At 42.4% G+C, this 17,757-nt stretch overlaps 1 pseudogene; it reads right to left on the bottom strand.

Moving 5' to 3' along the window:
- The window catches only part of LOC135541674 (von Willebrand factor D and EGF domain-containing protein-like), a 49,978-nt pseudogene extending 34,517 nt beyond the window's left edge, over positions 1 to 15,461 (bottom strand).
- Between the last annotated feature and the right edge of the window lie 2,296 nt (positions 15,462 to 17,757).

Here is a 17,757-nt window from a genome sequence, read left to right as displayed (position 1 = left end):
GTCATTCAAATCTACTCAAGGACACTATACAACAAGATAAACAATAAGATAAGAAAAAATACAAAGGTAGAACACCTGTCTCTTTGTCTTGGGCCTGTTGTCGTCTATGGCAACCAAGAAGTCTCTTCTGAGCTCCCGGTCAATCTCTCTCTCACTCTTATCCACGTGGTCCCCAAACCCACCATAGTCCACCATCTGGGAACTCGGCTGTTTGTGTATCTCCATAGGCAGAGCTGGGCCTTTCAGAATGGACACTCCCTGGTGGTCACTTTGTTCTGGCTCAGCGCTCCTAATGTACTCAGAGGTAGTGTCCACCCAGGGGAAGACATCCACGTTGTCGTGAGACTGGCACTGGGCCTGGTGCTGGGACGACGAGGGGTTAAAGTTATCGTGGCTTATCTCCCGGTGTGGCCCGTGGTGAAATGCAGAGACATGCTGTAGCCCTCCTGACACCGACAGAAAGGCCGTAGTTCCTCCACCTCCATTACAGGGGGCACGGCGTCAAATAAGCTCTCCCCCGCGGCTAGCCTGACACGAAGAAGAAACAGAGGGATATGGATCAGACAACGAGCTATCTCATCAGACTCTGAATTAGAGGAAGCCTTGGGGATAACACAGAATTTGATAAAGGCTTTCTTTTCTCATGCCAGCTAAAATAGAGAAAGTAACCCAAGGTTATTATGGAACAACAATTCACTTACAAACTAAAGGACCAAAAGGAAAGGGAATGTACACTGAACAGTTACAAGCTCAGGGGAACCCTCTCAGATCTATATAGAATCATTAATAGTTATCTCCATTCCTGCACAAAGCGTTCGTTCTTGTTCAGTGCTCCCATAGGTGGTCCCATCAGGTCCATGGAAGTCGTTGTGACCGTTCCGGTCGAACGTCCCACAGAGTCCCGTGGTACTGCTGTAGTCCACCCTGGGAGCTCTGATTGACAGGCTCATCCCACAATCACTGACGTCTGCCCTCACAAAGGCCCTAGATGGAAAGATCAACTACAAAAGGAATAAAAAGGGATAACAGCATCTGCTAAATGAAATATATTATAAATATATTATAAAATATTATAAAAGTTCACCTTTATTTCCCCCGGATGCCAATTCTAACAGATCTTTATGCAAACTGCCTATTACATAAAGAGTTCACTCATAGTTTTCTTGTGTGGATCAGTGCAGTACATAGAGGAACCTATCAAAACAACAACAACAATATCAATCTCCAAATCTTTCTATCTGGAGAACTAGTGATGGACATTACATTACATCAATCGTACAGATTTTCCAAAAGGTAGTAGCATTAGTCACGTAAACACAGAAATAAACACATGGCACATTGGATTCCTAATTTTAAAAATAAGTGGTGCTTTTCTTACCGAGGAGACAAAGTTAAATAAATCACTACCATAAACGTTACATACAAATCTGATTGCCCCTAGCAGAATGTTTTTTTTCCCCATGACTGGTAAAAGTCGTTTCATTCAATATTGGGCTCAGTGGGCTCACAAACTCTCACATCCCCAAACCTGTCTAGACAGTGAGGGAGGAAACAGCCCATAAAAGTGGTGGTCATGACTTTAGTAAAAAGCATGAGCTGACGCATACCCAAAGATGCTTGTAGAGATGCTGACTACCCGAGACAAAACAGTACAAACACAAAGTCACACAAGGGGGCCTGGTCTCCTGAAGCTGACCGTTACCCATGACCAGCATGACCACCTTAAGGACCACAAAATAAAATAGGCCATTTACTGTATTGTGTTATCCTTATAGTTTTCTACTGTTTTTACAAGCTGTATACATATATATACAGTGGGGCAAAAAAAGTATTTAGTCAGCCACCAATTGTGCAAGTTCTCCCACTTAAAAAGATGAGAGAGGCCTATAATTTTCATCATAGGTACACTTCAACTATGACAGACAAAATGAGAAAAAAATCCAGAAAATCACATTGTAGGATTTTTTAGGAATTTATTTGCAAATTATGGTGGAAAATAAGTATTTGGTCACCTACAAACAAGCAAGATTTCTGGCTCTCACAGACCTGTAACTTCTTCTTTATATAGGCTCCCCTGTCCTTCACTCGTTATCTGTATTAATGGCACCTGTTTGAACTTGTTATCAGTATAAAAATCAACTGTGGGAGCAATTATTAGGAAGTGGAAGACATACAATACCACTGATAATCTCCCACGATCTGGGGCTCCACGCAAGATCTCACCCCATGGAGTCAAAATGATCACAAGAACGGTGAGCAAAAATCCCAGAACCACACGGGGGGACCTAGTGGGGCGGCAGGGTAGCCTAGTGGTTAGAGCGTTGGACTAGTAACTGAAAGGTTGCAAGTTCAAATCCCCGAGCTGACAAGGTACAAATCTGTCGTTCTGCCCCTGAACAGGCAGTTAACCCACTGTTCCTAGGCCGTCATTGAAAATAAGAATTTATTCTTAACTGACTTGCCTAGTAAAATAAAAGTAAAATAAATAATAATAAAAAAAGAGAGCTGGGACCAAAGTAACAAAGCCTACCATCAGTAACACACTACGCCGCCAGGGACTCAAATCCTGCAGTGCCAGACGTGTCCCCCTGCTTAAGCCAGTACATGTCCAGGACCGTCTGAAGTGTGCTAGAGATGATCCAGAAGAAGATTGAGAGAATGTAATATGGTCAGATGAAACCAAAATATAACTTTTTGGTAAAAACTCAACTCGTCGTGTTTGGAGGACAAAGAATGCTGAGTTGCATCCAGTGGCTGTTTTTCTGCAAAGAGACCAGGACGACTGATCCGTGTAAAGGAAAGAATGAATGGGGCCATGTATCATGAGATTTTGAGTGAAAACCTCCTTCCATCAGTAAGGGCATTGAAGATGAAACATGGCTGGGTCTTTCAGCATGACAATGATCCCAAACACACCGCCCGGGCAACGAAGGATTTGCTTCGTAAGAAGCATTTCAAGGTCCTGGAGTGGCCTAGCCAGTCTCCAGATCTCAACCCCATAGAAAATCTTTGGAGGGAGTTGAAAGTCTGTGTTGCCCAGCAACAGCCCCAAAACATCACTGCTCTAGAGGAGAACTGCATGGAGGAATGGGCAAAAATACCAGCAACAGTGTGTGAAAACCTTGTGAAGACTTACAGAAAACGTTTGACCTCTGTCATTGCCAACAAAGGGTATATAACAAAGTATTGAGATAAACTTTCGTTATTGACCAAATACTTATTTTCCACCACAATTTGCAAATAAATTCATTAAAAATCCTACAATGTGATTTTCTGGATTTTTTTTCCTCATTTTGTCTGTCATAGTTGAAGTGTACCTATGATGAAAATTACAGGCCTCTCTCATCTTTTTAAGTCGGATAACTTGCACAATTGGTGGCTGAATAAATACTTTTTTGCCCCTCTGAATATATATATATATATACATGCATTTCTTTAACAATAAAAGTGGCAACTTATTTTTAGTATTTTGTACCGCAAATTGGTAACGATTGCAAAGAGACACTGTCTGTCAAGCAGTACCACTTTCTATTTTATCAACCCTTCGCAACACAAGTAAATGGTTTAAATTCTCCACGATAAGCTCATATCAAAAAATGGTCATACATTTACAGTCAAATATAATATTTCAAAATATAGGTCTTTGTATGTTTTAAGAGATATTTTGATCAATTTCATCCATTGCCACTTGTTATTAACATTTGTTTGTTATTCATTCAAAGTGTTATGTTTCTGTGGTACTCAAAGCCTGACAAATTGGCGATTGAGCCACCAATATGGGTGATATAGGTGATATGGGCGCCATCAGACTTTTAGCTCTAACTCTGGAACGCTATAGGCTATCAACTCAGTTAAATTTGCATATCAAAGATGAGACTCTCTAATTGGTATAGAGATATTGAATGAAAGCTAATTTATGTTTTATTTATGCTGGCTGCCACACCCTCCCAGGATCCAAATCTGGGGTGGCTCCATATCTATATATTTTCGGAGTACATATGTACATCTACCTCTGTGCCAAATTTGGTTGCTAAGTTTACTATTGAGTCCACATTTGATTTTGTAAATAGGGATCTTTCAGCCTATAGTTTGTTAAAGACAGAGGTTGATGGGAAATTTTATCAAGCAATCCAGTCTCTTTACAAAGTGCCAATTGCTTGTGTGTGTGTGTTAATGAATATCATACAGATTGGTTTCCCACACCCTCGGGTGTAAAACAAGGAGCCGCCTTATCACCAACTTTGTTTGCTTTGCTTATTAAATGATTTGGCAAAATAAATTAAACAGTTCAAAATTGGACTAAGATATGATGATGAAATGCTTAGTATCCTTTGATATGCCGATGATACTATTTTGATTGCAGAAACTGGACAAGTCCTGCAGAACATGTTATTATGTGCAGTCAGTTGGTGTAAAAGACGGAGACTCATGATCAACCAGACAAAAACACAGATAATGACTTTTAGAAAACCAGCTACTAAGATCAGTGTTTTTCAGTTTTGTTTTGGGGAAGACATTCTAGAGTTTATTAGCATTTATAGATATTTAGGTATTTTTTATTGATGAACATATTACCTTTCTATATGGAACATCTGCCCGGGGCGACTCAGCAAGTGGAGCTCTTGGGGGAGTTATAGGAAAGGTGAGATGTGAGGTGGAGGTAAGATGGTGATACTTCAGAATAGACTGTTGGATACGCCAACTACCAGAAACGTTTTTCAATGGGATCTATCCATAGGGGAAGCCTGGGCAACTGAAATGTCTGACCTTCTTCAACAGTCTGACTGATAACGTCTGTATGAAAACCAAATTAAGGGAAAACTGTTCATGCAATATGAAAACAATTGGGTGGAGGAGATTAATCATAAACCCAAACTGAGAAACTTTTGTTTGATTAAGGGTTCATTCGTGTGTGAGAGATATATTATGTTTAACCTACCTAAAAACAAGAGATCACTATGTGCACAGGAAAAGTCAGGGATATTGCCTCTGTGTATTGAAACAGGTAAAATCAGGGCTATTGCCTTTGCCTCTGCATATTGAAACAGGTCAGAGCAGGGATATTGCCTCTGCGTATTGAAACAGGTAAGATCAGGGATATTGCCTCTGCGTATTGATACAGGTCAGAGCAGGGATATTGCCTCTGCGTATTGAAACAGGTCAGAGCAGGGATATTGCCTCTGCGTATTGGAAACAGGTCAGATCAGGGATATTGCCTCTGCGTATTGAAACAGGTCAGATCAGGGATATTGCTTCAGCGTATTGAAACAGGCCAGATCAGGGATATTGCCTCTGCGTATTGAAACAGTTAAGATCAGGGATATTGCCTCTGCGTATTGAAACAGGTCAGATCAGGGATATTGCCTCTGCGTATTGAAACAGGTCAGATCAGGGATATTGCCTCTGCGTATAGAAACAGGTCAGATCAGGGATATTGCCTCTGCGTATTGAAACAGGTCAGATCAGGGATATTGCTTCTGCGTATTGAAACAGGTCAGATCAGGGATATTGCCTCTGCGTATTGAAGTAGGTCAGATCAGGGATATTGCCTCTGCGTATTGAAACAGGTCAGATCAGGGATATTGCCTCTGCGTATTGAAACAGGTCAGATCAGGGATATTGCCTCTGCATATTGAAACAGGTCAGATCAGGGATATTGCCTCTGCGTATTGAAACAGGTCAGATCAGGGATATTGCCTCTGCATATTGAAACAGGTCAGATCAGGGATATTGCCTCTGCGTATTGAAACAGGTCAGATCAGGGATATTGCCTCTGCGTATTGAAACAGGTCAGTATTGTGGTGAAATGGACAAGGAAAGACTACGTAATTATTGTAACTTCAAAGAAATAGAGAATGAAACAAATTTGATCCTCTATTGCCCTTTCTACCTCGATATGCGCTTGCTCTTTTTCCAGAAAGCACATCAGATATTTCTACCCTGGCATTATGTGGCTGAGTGATGAGGAGAAATTGAAATGTTTTTTTTTGTCCATTGTGTATTTCCGTTTGCAAAATATTTACAAAGCATGGAATAAAAGAAAATGGCTACCTATAATTAAATAGTAAAAATATGTATCTTCTATGCGGTTACTGATGTGTATATATACAATGGGGCAAAAAAGTATTTAGTCAGCCACCAATTGTGCAAGTTCTCCCACTTAAAAAGATGAGAGAGGCCTGCCATTTTCATCAAGAGGTCTCTCTTGTAAAAATCAATGTTTAATCTCAATGAGACGAATTTATAAAAGGTCAAATAAAAATACAAATTGAATCAATCAACCTCGTTTCCCTCCCTGGCCGCCACTCCACAGTTGCAGGACACAGCGTAATGGCGGCTGCCACAGTCCCACTGACGAGCCTGGACCTCGAACAGTGATGCTAAATTGGACTGATATCGTAGCTGTGATGTTCTTACTTAAAAATACCAAAACAACATTTATGTATTGTGCATCTTGCTCGCGAAAAGGTTGGCGCCCATTTGTTAGAATTGAACAGGGGGCATCAAATAAGTTATTTTAAAGTTATTTCACTGGCATGTTCAAATAAATGGTAAGACCTAGTCTCTAATAATTGTCACGTTGGTATGACTGATTTGGGAGACAGGCGCAGGAATACGTAATAGGGTTTTTAATTTCACCCAAATTACAGCGTGCCATGTAAATCGGGGACGAAGACCAAAGAAACACGTAGACAACACACAGGGTTGAAACCCAAACAAAAGAGTGAGGAGTACCTCGATTAAATAACACAAGCGCACAATGATTAGCACACAGGACGAGACCCGTAATCATCTGTGCAATCCACAATGGTACGAAAGCCAAAACACACAGCACAGGTACTCACACGACCAACAGACATAGTAACAATTATCAACAGCCCAATGGAAACCAAAGGGCACATATATACAAATGCAATCAGTGGGAATTGGGGACGGGTGTGCGTAATGAAAGTTCATCTAAAAAAATATTTTTTCCATCTAATCAAGCAAAAAATGTATTTTGATTATGGGATCTGGAGATTGCATAAGCACAATGAAGGTGACGCAATTACTTAAAAATAAATAGGCTTTAAAATGTTCTCTCCATTTAGAAAGTTATGGACTGGTCCCCTTCGGACCTGTTCGGTCTGGAAAACATTTGTAACATATTTATCTCTGAGTAGTGAGTGTTTTTTAGCAAGGTTTTCAAGTACCAGCTTTGACCAAACTCTCACGTAGTGAGCTGCGAGAGGATAGTTAATAATAATAATTACAGTAAAGAAGCAGGAGGTGGAGTGGTGATTTAAATAGCTCTTCTTGATCATTAAATTAGCTCAAATCAAGTAATGTGGGGGAAAAAAAGTTATGCATAGTAAATGAGAATTTTCTTGAAACACACTGTATTTTAATGTACATGAAGGTCTATTGGGGGGAAAGAATGGGAATGTGAAATCGGTACTCGTCTCCAAGCCTGTGTGTAACACTAATATATAATAATAATAATATAGGCCATTTAGCAGATGCTTTTATCCAAAGGGATTTACAGATTGGTGCTCCTGGGAATCTAACAAGCGACAAGCTTGTGTGTGTGTGTGTGTGTGTGTGTGTGTGTGTGTGTGTGTGTGTGTGTGTGTGTGTGTGTGTGTGTGTGTGTGTGTGTGTGTGTGTGTGTGTGTGTGTGTGTGTGTGTGTGTGTGTGTGTGTGTGTGTGTGTGTGTGTGTGTGTGTGTGTGTGTGTGTGTGTGTGTGTGTGTGTGTGTGTGTGAAAAACAGGCCAAATGCTTTCATGTCTTAAACACTAAACACAGATGTGGCTAGCCTGATTGCATGACTGAGTGATGACACAACAAAGGGGAAGTGGGAAGTTTAGGAGGACACAACAGTTTTGCTACATGAGTAATGTTCAGCCTTGGTTTATTAAAGGACAGAGTGGAGGCTCACGTAGAAAAGCAGTGTGAGTGATTTGTCGTTGGTTCATAACAGTCCATGAACCATGTAAACACTGTGGCACTATATCATTCAGACATTTACTGCAGTTCTGTTAGTGTCATAAGCAGCTGTTCTGAGGCTTATAGCTACACTATCTCTCTCTCGGACCTTGAGTGGGTTGGTGCTGCAGCCCATCCGGAGGCGTGGTTTCATAGAAAAGAGAATTAGAATATTCGAAAGTTCTAATTCCATTCTGTTGTTCTAATGTTTTGTAATTATATTTCTATGGGTCTCCAGGTCAGGCCTTGAGGGGTGTAGGGGTGTATCCCCTCCAGAGGCGCGGTGCATCAGAGTGTGGCGTGGCGCTGAGGAGGCTGGGTCGGTTGTCGTCGCGGGTGAAGTCATTGACGGTGGTGAGGGTGATACTGGCCCAGGCACACCCCTGGCTCCGGCTGCAGGCTGCAGTAGGCTGCAGCTCCACCTGGCAGGTAGACAGGGACATGTTGAGGGGCCTCCATGCTGGGATCCAGGCTGTCTGGAAGGGCAACAGGACACATAACAGTGTCTGCTTAGTAAATACCCACACAGAGCTGCAAGACAAGACAAGCCTGCGTATGAAATCAACTCCTAGCCCCTAGATCTGAGAAAGGATTGGATGGGTATAAACAAACAGGAAGTAATCACATGTTGAGTCTCTTGGTTTTAAACCTCTCTGGCACTAGTACAGTAAGCACTGACTCACACAGTGGGGCTCCTGAGGAGTACAGACAGGTTCCTGGACAGTCTGGGCTCAATCCTCATTTAATTTACAGCACGCAATGCAGTTCAGGAGGCGTTTAATGCTCAACAATGGATTATACACAACTTAGAGGTCAACCTAAGCTCTCACTCTCTTTGGCCAGAGATTGTGTCCGGCTGGAGTTACTCAGGAACGTGGAGACACCACAGGAGAACTGGGAAATAATCGCATGTTAGTAATGACATAAAGTAGCCACAAATGAAACAGCATTTTGAATATTTTCCCTTCAAAAAAGCATAAGGCTTAGGGTCGTAAAAATGGTCTTTCTAATTTGTGTTGGCTTGTATGTGTAATTCATCCAAACGTTTCACTGAGTCATATGGCGTGTAGGCTACATGAGCAATGTGCTAGGGCTTGAGCCGTGGTGTGTTTAACTCAACCCTCAGTAAAGTAGTGACCCCTGATCTAGCCCAGCTGTGACATCAGCATGTGTGGAACAGAGCCTGATGAGTGAGTCCAGGCCTGCCTTGTACTGCACAGGTTGTCATGGATACACACTGGTACTAGTAGTATCCATCAGCACATGGCTTCACATGGCAGGGATGTACAGTAATTTAGCAGACAAACCACTCATACAGTAATTTCCATAATTTCTGGACTATTAAGCGCACCTGAATATAAGCCGCACCCACTGAATTAAAAAAATATATGTATTTTGTACATAAACAAGCCGCACATGCCTCTAAGCCGCAGGTGCCTACCGGTACATTGAAACAAATGAACTTTACACAGCCTTTAAATGAAACATGGCTTGTAACAAAAATAAATAGGCTTTTAAACTAAACACAGCTTGTAACAAAAATAAATAGGCTTTTAAATGAAACACGGCTTGTAACAAAAATAAATTGGCTTTTAAACGAAACACGGCTTGTAACAAAAATAAATAGGCTCTTAAACGAAACACGGCTTGTAACAAAAATAAATAGGCTTTTAAACGAAACACGGCTTGTAACAAAAATAAATAGGCTTTAACGAAACACGGCTTGTAACAAAAAAATAAAAAATAGCAGTAAACAGTAGCCTACCAAGAAAGTCATTGGTCACTATCTTCTTCCTCCTGTGCACTGAAACCACTGAAGTCATCACCTTCGGTGTCGGAATTGAATAGCCTCAGTTGAAACACCTCGGCCGTCTGCTCTCTGTGTGTTGACCCAGTCTTCAAGCTCATTTTCTAGTTCGGGCCATCTGCTTTTCTTCCCTCTGAAAGCTTTTGTTGTCTTTTTGTACTAAGTCAGTTCCTCACGCTGCTGTTTCCAACGTCTTATCATCGACTCATTAAGGCCAAGCTCCTGTGCAGCAGCTCTATTTCCTTTTCCAACAGCCAGATCAATCGCCTTCAACTTGAAAGCTGCATCATATGCATTTCTCCGTGTCTTTGCCATGATGAGGGTGACAAAATGACTACCGTAATCAGAATGATGGGAAGTTTGAGCACGCTCGAACATTATGTGACGGTGCTCAGTTTTTCTCGGCATGAATCTTGTGAAAGCAGGAAAAATCCATAAAATAGCAGCGACATTGTATAAACCGCGAGGTTCAAATCGTGGGAAAAAAGTAGCGGCTTATAGTCCGGAAATTACGGTACTCTCTCAAGTTTCAAGTCTTCTTAGTATACAGGATACACATGGTATACACCGTCCAACCAAATGCTTACTTGCAGGTTCCTTCTAGACAATGCAACAGCAATAATAAATGTGAAAATATAAGAATACGAACATAAAGTAAATGGCTCAGTAGAAAATAATAAATGTTTTAGCATAAGTATAATTCAGAAAGGCACAATTGATAGTTCAATTTTTACGCGTGTATTGGGGAGGAGTGGATTGGGGGGCAACTGTTTAAATTGTGCAGTATTAACAACAGTCTGGTAGCAGCAGTTGTGATGTGTGTGTAGCACAACAGTTGAAGGTCATGAGTCTGAACCCTTTGGTATTGGCACTGGTGTGAGGCAAAGGTGTGTGCTTGAAGTGGTCCTATTCAATGTCTTCCTCCTGTGTGTCCAGATTTCTTAAGCCGCCTTAGGAAGTAGAGGCGCTGTTGCACCCTCTTGACAACAGTGGGGACAGTGTTGGTCCATGTGAATTCATCTGTGGTGTGGACACTGAGGAACTTAAAAATGCTGACTCTCTACTGCAGTCCCATTGATGTGGATAGGGCATGTTCCCTCTGCTTCCTGAAGTAAACAATCAACTCCTTTGTTTTGCTGACGTTGAGGGAGATGTTGTTTTCCTGGCACCACAATACCAGGTCACTTACCTCCTCCCTAGAGGTTGCTCATCGTTGTTGGTTACAGGCCTACAGCCGTGGTGTCATCAGCAAACTTCATGATGGAATTGGGATCATACAAAGCCATGCAGTCATGGGTGAACAAGGAGTGCAGCAGAGGGCTGAGGACACACCCTGGGGTGGCCTCTGTGTTAAGAGTCAGTGTGGAGGAAGTGTTGTTGCAAATCCTCACAGCCTGTGGTCAGCCCTTCAGGAAGTCCAGGATCCAGTTGCAGAGGGTAGTGTCCAGAACAAGTGCTCTGAGCTTGGTGACAAACTTGGAGGGAACAACAGTGTTGAATGCAGAACCATAGTCAATGAACAGCATTCTCACATACTGTAGGTGTTCCTCTAGTCCAGATGTCTTAGGGCCGTGTGAATAGCGATGGAATTGGCATCTTCCGTGGATCTGTTGGAGCGGTAGTCAAATTGGAGTTGGTCCAGTGTGCCTGGCCTTGACGTGGGCCAAGACCTGTCTTTCGAAGCACTTCACGATTACAGGGGTGAGTGTGACAGGGCGATAGTCATTTGGGTATGTCACCTTGGTTTTCTTGGGCACTGGGACTATGGTGGTCTCTTTGAAGTGGTGGGGACTACAGCCTTGAAGTGGGGACTACAGCCTGGGACAGGGACAGTTTGAAGAAGACTAATATCTAATACCTGTGTTAGAAGAAGAGCCTCAATGCCACGTACCAATTGCAAAGAAAGCATTTGATGGGAATCATTTGAAAGAGTCCTCCCAGCAATTAAAAGTAAGAAAGACCAACCGTAAGCTGAGTCTGATGTATTCCTCTACCCTTCCTGCCCTCCTTTCTCTTCCCTGACAATCTGACACACTTTCTTCTTTAGTTGAACCCAGTCATAAATGTCAAGAGGTCAACAGGATCCATCCATTAGTTAAGCCGCCAAAGAGGGTCAACCCCTAATCCCCCATCACATAAAAACACGCACGCAAGCTCACATACACGCACACAAACATGTACATACACACATCCACATCCACACCCACACGTCTGGTAGGCATCCGTCCATCTCCACCAATGAGAAGGTCTCCATGATATAATCTTTCCTGATCTCCAACTTCATATTGGATGCCAGGTGTCGGGCCCAGACCACCAGGTAGCCCAAGGGGAGTCCCGAGGTCTTCACACCACTGAAGGTGCATCACAGGTGGACACTGCTGCCCAGCAGCTCTGGGGTGATCACAGGCTTGTGGGAGACTTGCTGAGCAAGGGAAAGACGAGGGATGAACAAGAAGTTGATATCAAGGACCAACCAGACATGATTAAATAAAGAATCACAATAAATGTGAATAATATTTATTTGAGCTTGTAGTTGTTTACCTTTGCATCGCCCATTGACTTCCACCTTACCCGTGGGGCATAATTTAGGTCCAAATTCTGATATGACTAAAAACAAGAAAAATACAGTTAAGACCTTTATTTTTTTGATTTCCTTAATTCCACTTGAAGGCTTTAGACCAGAGAGAATGAATAGAGCAGCAGACATATCTTAATAAGGCTAATAACAAATTCCAAATTCCAGCGAAGCAGTCACCAATACATCCCATCACACCAAACTGACAGTGACTCTGTAATTCTAATTCACCTTTGGCACAATATCCCATACACCCCTGGGTGGGCTCAGTTGCGCACTGAGATGGGGATGTGGAAGAGGCAGCAGTCCTTGGTGCTCCCGTGGAAGAACTGCCAGGTGGCACAGGTTGAAAGCTTGCGGACCTCCCCTGGGCGGGGCAACGAGCTATCAGTCAGAGGCAGCCTGGGTGCCACATCTGTTCATCTGGAGAGAAGACAATGACCCGTATTCACAAAGCACCTCAGAGTAAGTGCTGATTGAGGATCAGTTGTGCCTTTTAAATTGTAACGGATATGAGGGGGGACTTGATCCTAGATCAGCACACCTACTCTGAGACACTTTGTGAAAAAGCTTCCACCTGTCTTGTTGCTACTCATTATACAGTTTACACTCAACGTTTCACTATCAACAAAAAACAAACTCAAAAAGCAAAAACTAAACACAGCTGTATTGAATGAGGTCAGTTGTATGGACTCATTTCCATGGAAATTAATCATGTAATTCATGCCTTGCAGTTTGGATGTTTATAAAGAATAATCCTTATAATTCTCATTATACACCAGACTTTAAATATTGGATGCACAACATGTTTCTTCATGAAAACCACTTGATTAAGTACAGTATCTTCAAGTAAATTCAAGAAAATCCCTCCCACTGTGAAGAGTTAATCATAGCTTTGCCTGTATTGATGGTTGTAAATGGTAAATAAAACAGGCCCTAAAACGGAGCCTTGTGGAACCCCTTTACACACTAGGTGCAAGAAGGTTTAACAGCTTTAGCTTACTTCCACACAGCTGGTGGGCATCTCTGCAGGCTTGTTGTTAATGCTGAAGCGGTACCATCCTGGGGAGAGGGAGTGATCACAGATCAGGTCCTGTATGGCAGTGTTCTGCAGGTCACTGGAGTCAAAGTCCACGCTGCGATATGGGTTCCTCAACATGCGGTAACCTCCCAGGTGCCACTCTGGAGCTGGGTGAGACAGAATGACAAGGTTAGAAAGAAAACACGTTATGTTCACAGGATACATTTTATTTTCAAGATGAATGTATTTGGAACATAAAAGTCTTTCTGGGTAGTTACTGAGATGTCAACCTGGACTGTGGAGGAAGGGAGGGTTGGAGGGAGGGAGGGGGTGAGTGTGGCATGGTAGCAAAAAAAGGTAGCAAAATATGTAATTCCAGTGGCTCTATAACTTCAGTCAGTTCATTAAAGGGTGGAACTAGAGTTAATTTACTGTAACCTTCAGAGGGAGAGATGAGGAGGGTACATTCAAACAGGTAAAAATAACACTCATTCATTTACCTAATTCCCCTCCTTTCTAAACTCACCCCTGGAGGGTTAGACAATAAAGCCAGCGATCCATGACAGGGTCTGAACATAGCTCGCAGCTGAAGGCTAAAAATGGAGAGAAAAGGACTTTAAAGTCAGACTTCTCACATCCCATGTCTATTCAAGTGTCAAAGAACCTGCACCAATATCACACTCTGTCGATAATAAAGCGATACTCTGCCTTCTTAACAACATTATCAACAAGGCAGGTCCTACAGGCCCTGGTTTTGTTGCACCTTGACTGCTGTTCAGTCGTGTGGTCAGGTGCCACAGAAAAGGACAGCACGGCTGGCCCTTGGAGGTACACAGAGAGCAAATATTAATAATATGCATGTCAATCTCTCCTGGCTGAAAGTGGAGGAGAGATTGACTTCATCACTAGTTTGATTTATGAGAGGTATAGGCACCGGGCTGTCAGTCTAAACTACTGGCACACAGCTCGGACACCCATGCATACCCCACAAGACATGCCACAAGAGGTCTCTTCACAGTCCCCAAGTCCAGAACAGACTATGAGAGGCACACAGTACTAGATAGAGCCATGACTACATGGAACTCTATTCCACATCAAGAAACTGACACATGCAGTAAAATTTAATTTAAAAAACAGATTAAAAAAACACCTTATGGAACAGCGGGGACTGTGAATTAACACAAACATTGGCACAGACACATGCATGCACACACGCACACGCACACACACACACACACACACACACACACACACACACACACACACACACACACACACACACACACACACACACACACACACACACACACACACACACACACACACACACACACACACACACACACACACACACACACACACACACACACACACACACACACACACACACACACAAATAATAACATACGCACTATACATACACATGGATTTAGTACTGTAGATATGTGGTAGTGGTGGAATAGGGGCCTGAGGGCACAGAGTGTGTTGTGCAAATCTGTGAATGTATTGTAATGTTTTAAAATGGTATAAACTGCCTTAATTTTGCTGGACCCCAGGAAGAGTAGCTTTGGCAGCAGTTAATGGGGATCCATAATAAATACAAATACAAATACACATCTCTGTCTGTAAATTGAAAATGGGTCAAAACGACTAGGACTTCAGGATATCAGTCAGAGCTATGAAAGAGGAATAGGAAGGCCTTACTCTGTTTCTACCTAATGCAGAGCATCCTTTGGAAATCCTACCTTGGTGACTATATTATGAAATATATTCTATATACTGTACCTTAAAGGCGTCTTGCTCTACATGTTCACTATGGTGTTGAATGATCAATTACAAAATATAGCATGTTACACATTTCTTACAGTACCCCCAAATGGTGTTACATATTTCCTATCATTTGGATGCGGCAACAGTCTGCCCCCTTGGCTAATGATGAAGGTTTGTCCTGGGCTGAAATTTCCCTAGAGACTATTTATGACGTTACCTCCCTACCGTGCTGTAAACTCTGTTCAAGGCCAATTTGACTAGGTTAACCAAACAGCCACAGCCCAGTCTCACCTCTGTGTCATCCTCTCCTATGGAAAACATGGCTGTTTGGACAACCTTTGACCTTCGTGCTTGGAGAGAATTAGTTCCCAGACACAGACAAGGTGTGAAGCTTCCAGGCAAGGTGTATGTGTGCAGAGAGATAGAGGATTTGTGAACACAACACGTGCTCTCAAATTTGGACGGCAAGGAAATGTAATACATTTTCAGTGTTACCCTCCAGACCTTGTTGAAGACTGAATGTGGCCGCTGGGGCAAAATGAGTTAGATACCCCTGCTGTATGGAGTGACTTGATTGGATGGAATTTGGTATTTTATTAGGATCAACATTATCTGTTTCAAAAGCAAGCAGCTACTTTTTCTAGGGTCCACACAAAACATGAAACATAACATAATACAGAACGTCAATATACAAGAACATCTCAAGACAGAACTACATACATTTTTTTAAAGGCACATGTAGCCTACATATCAATGCATACACACAAACTATCTAGGTCAAATAGAGGAGAGGCGTTGGGCCATGAGGTGTTGCGTTATCTGTTTTTTTTTAAAACCAGGTTTGCTGTTTATTTGAGCAGTATGAGATGGGAGGAAGTTCCATGCAATAAGGGCTCTATATAATACTGTACGCTTTCTTGAATTTGTTCTGGATTTGGGGACTGTGAAAAGACCCCTAGTGGCATGTCTGGTGGGGTAAGTGTGTGTGTCAGAGCTGTGTGTAAGGTGACTACGCAAACAATTTGGGATTTCCAACACATTAATGTTTCTTATAAAAAGAAGAAGTGATGCAGTCAGTTTCTCCTCAACTCTTAGCCAAGACAAACTGCCATGCATATTATTTATATCAGCCCTCTGATTACAATGAAGAGCAAAATGTGCTGCTCTGTTCTGGCCAGCTGCAGCTTAACTAGGTCTTCCCTTGCAGCACTGGACCACACGACCGGACAATAATCAAGATTAGACAAAACTAGAGCCTACAGAACTTGCTTTTTTGGAGTGTTGTGTCAAAAAAGCAGAGCATCTCTTTATTACGGACAGACCTCTCCCTATCTTTACAACCATTGAATCTATATATTTTGACCATGGCAGTTTACAATCTAAGGTACCGGCAACTAATTTAGTCTCCTCAACTTGTTCAACAGCCACACCATTCATTACCAGATTCAGCTGAGGTCTAGAACTTTTGTACCAAAATATTTGTACCAAATACAATGCTCTTAGTTTTAGAGACCAGGACCAGTTTATTACTGGCCACCCATTCCAAAATAGACTGCAACTCTTTGTTAAGGGTTTCATGACTTTATTAGCTGTGGTTGCTGATGCATACATGGTTGAATCATCAGCATATGTGGACACACATGCTTTGTTTAATGCAAGTGGCAGGTCATTGGTAAAAATAGAAAAGAGTAGAGCGCCGAGAGAGCAGCTCTGCGGTACACCACACTTTACATGTTTGACATTAGAGAATCTTCCATTAAAGAAAACCCTTTGAGTTCTATTACATAGGTAGCTCTGAATTCACGATATGGCAGAGGTTGAAAAGGCATAACACATAAGGTAAGACTTCGTCCAAAATGTTACACTTCTCCCTACATAGTGCAATACTTTTGACCAGAGCCCTACAGACACGAGCATTATATAGGGAATAGGGTGCCATTTGAGACACAGCATAGGTGACACCCAACAACAGGCTCCCCAGCAGGAGTGTGGCATCATGATCTGACCTATGACCCCAACCATGGTGCTGCTAGTGAAAGAATGCTTTGTTGTCTCATGAGGAGATGGTCATCAGAGTCCATTCTCAGGGCAGTTGTTTAGTGGTTTAATTGAGACTCTCTGACTACACACACACATGCACAAACGCATGCACGCACGCACAAACACACACACACACACACACACACGTGCGCACTCACCCACACACACACCGTGCTGTGATGAACTAAAGGGTCAGGGCCCTTTCTTTGATTTATTTGTTGTGACAACTCTGCTGAAGGAGCAAATGACCCGCTGATTGGATGTGGGAGAGGAGAGAAGAAACACCAAGGAACTAGTGCTTACTCTCCCTAATGGTATAACTACTAGTCCCCTGCACTGTAACCCCAATGTGCTGTCATTACTCAAAACTTTTGAGGAAACCCGTTGCACTTAAAGGAATAATTCGGGATTTTGGAAATTAGGCCCTTTATCTACTTCCCTAGAGTCAGATGAACTCGTAGATACCATTTTTATGGCAGTTTGAAGGAAGCTGCTAACTAGAGGTAGCGCAATTGCTAACTAGCGTTAGCATAATTACTGGGAGTCTATGGTATCTGCTAGCATTCTAGCAGATACA

Source organism: Oncorhynchus masou, chromosome 6 (assembly GCF_036934945.1).
Source record: "Oncorhynchus masou masou isolate Uvic2021 chromosome 6, UVic_Omas_1.1, whole genome shotgun sequence".
Lineage (NCBI taxonomy): Eukaryota > Metazoa > Chordata > Actinopteri > Salmoniformes > Salmonidae > Oncorhynchus > Oncorhynchus masou.
Note: the sequence above shows the minus strand (reverse complement) of the source record. Positions and strands in the feature narration are given on the sequence as shown.